Genomic DNA, 2,702 nt, shown 5'->3' on the forward strand with positions numbered 1-2,702 from the left:
TTTAAAATTTGGCCACCAACTTTCAAATTGTCAAGTATTCAGGCAGTAAAACTTTCAAACACTCGTATTTGAAGACGAGAACAATCATTTTTAATTGTGAATTAATTAATATTTAATTTATAATAATGGAATAGATCCAATGCGATGATTGACGCTTCCCCCAATTAATTAAAAAAAATTCCAAAGTTTTGGCAGAGCGAGAAAGAACGAATGATGAGCTTAATTTTCCCGAGTTAAGCTCATTTGAATAAGATTTTGGCAAGAGCAGGGTATCTGAATTTAACAAAAACTTGACACCAGTTTGGATTTATAAAGAACCCGGGTTACACTGGTGCGAACGTGCTGGGTGATGGGAATTTTAAATTATTACCAATTACACACTGCAAATATGGTGTTGCTCTCCCAGTATGAGCGGAATTCGGTAGAATTTTTTTTTCAATCGAGAGAGACAGGTGAGTTCGAAAATTCCCTAGTCGAAGGTCTGTCATGTTCCCGACGCCGGTAATCACCTCTTTCATAATTAATTCGAAAAACTTTCGCCAAAAACTAACGCAGCAGCAGCGAAAAAAATTAGTTTATGTCACGGCGACGTCAAAAGTGCGACGTATTGTTTTGTGCTGCGTGCAATAAGTTGCGTATTATGACATTAGCACTTGCGCGATGCGATAAGTAACGTCTAGGGCGATAAACAGGCGCCACCAGCGCCGCTGGTGGCATGAATAGAGAACGTCGCGAGCACTACTTCATGACGAGAGCTGCAATGTGCAATGGCGTTCAGTCCCGTTGACGTTGTCGTTGGTTACCGAAGAGTATTTTTTGTTAATACAAAAAAGAATTTATTGTTAAAATAAAGTTTATCATGTTCAACAAATTGAAAGAAGTATTATATGAAAGTTGTGGAAGACATTTTTTTATCGTTCAAATAAAGTGAATTGTGTTAAAAATGAGATGATTGTATTTCAAAAATAATCTTTTCTCTTTGGAATCGTTGGGCTTTTCTTCAATCAAAAATTATCAATAAATTGTAGAAGAGAGTTCTTTTCCATTCGAATAAAATTGATTATGGAATTTGAATATGATTATGGGANTATCGTTCAAATAAAGTGAATTGTGTTAAAAATGAGATGATTGTATTTCAGAAATAATCTTTTCTCTTGGGAATCGTTGGGCTTTTCTTCAATCAAAAATTATCAATAAATTGTAGAAGAGAGTTCTTTTCCATTCGAATAAAATTGATTATGGAATTTGAATATGATTATGGGATTTGAAAAATTATTATTTTTCATTCAGTGATAATTTGGTTTTTCTTCAGTGGGGGGGCTTCGCCCCCCTGGACCCCCGTCTTGCGCCCCCGCCCCGCCCCTCCCTAAACGTCGACGCACTTCTGACTGTAGCCTCGACATAAAATAGTATGGGATATTCGGACGATAAGTGGCAGGTTATGACTCTTCTCACTCGTCATAACCTGCCACTTATCGCCCTCATATCACCCTGTGCTATTTTTGATTCATTTCCTCCTCCAGTGACCGCAACGCCAATTAACATCACCTCAATTATATTTAAAATATTCTCCGAATAATGAAATAAAGCAGAATTTTTTTTCTTTGTTTTATTTTATTACTCGCGAAACATTGAAAAATACCCCCTCGTGGAAAAAAGACGAGACCTTGGTGCAAATTCACGTGAGGGAGAAACCCGAAGCCTCGCCAATGACATTTTAATACCCGTAATCCACCTGATGCCGACCCCCACGCGGGGCCGGTAATAATTCAGCAACAAGTATTCGCCCATGCAGCAAGTATCAGCCGAATATCAACCACAAACATCCCATGCATCATAACGATGGCACAAGGAGAGCCTCCATACCAATAATGATAAATAATGATTTCACATTAACAATCGTGTATTGAATTGGCATCACACTGTGATAAATCAAATACCCGGGCATTTGTTAGTGGGCACGCCTGGTGTGCGGTTGTTGGGTTTTGTGACGTTGAAAGATGCATAACTACACCCAATCGCTGGTATATATTTCAATATTAGTTTAACCCATTGTGTCGAGATTGTGGAGGTGTGCCACCTAAAAATTACGCTTCTCGCATTTGAAAAGAGGACAATTTCACATTGTTTGAAGAATGTAAAATTGTTTTTTTTTCTTTAATTTTATTCATCACAATAAAAATCATGAAAAATGCTATTAAAATATTTTTTGGCTGTGCAAAAGGGCTGACAACAAAAGTTTCAATTCTCAGGGAAAATTAAAATTCAGCCGAATAATTATAATGTTCCCCGGAAAGTTTCTATCAAAACATGTTAATTTTCGTAGTAGTAATTGTTCTCGTAAGACATTCATGTGTCCTTCGGGCAAATGAACAATAAACAGTTCATTTTTGTTCACTAATTATCCGTTTTTAAACATACATAATCGATTTTGAATGTATGAAAAATCTCACTCCAACAGCCGGCGAATTTTAAAACTCACAGTAGTCTTTCCACACGGAAAAATTTATTTTTTGAAAAATATATTTAAAAAATATCTTAAATTCACCCAATTTATTAAAAAAAAATACAATATATGGTTTATATATTTTTTATAAATTTGAAAAATATATGGAATTGGCCCATATACATTTTTTAAATATATTTGTTGATGTGATTCCCTTAAGTATCTCAACTCTTCCACATTAAGAGAATTTTATCCC

Source organism: Diachasma alloeum, unplaced genomic scaffold, assembly GCF_001412515.2.
Source record: "Diachasma alloeum isolate Michigan unplaced genomic scaffold, Dall2.0 Dall_scaffold_00201, whole genome shotgun sequence".
Lineage (NCBI taxonomy): Eukaryota > Metazoa > Arthropoda > Insecta > Hymenoptera > Braconidae > Diachasma > Diachasma alloeum.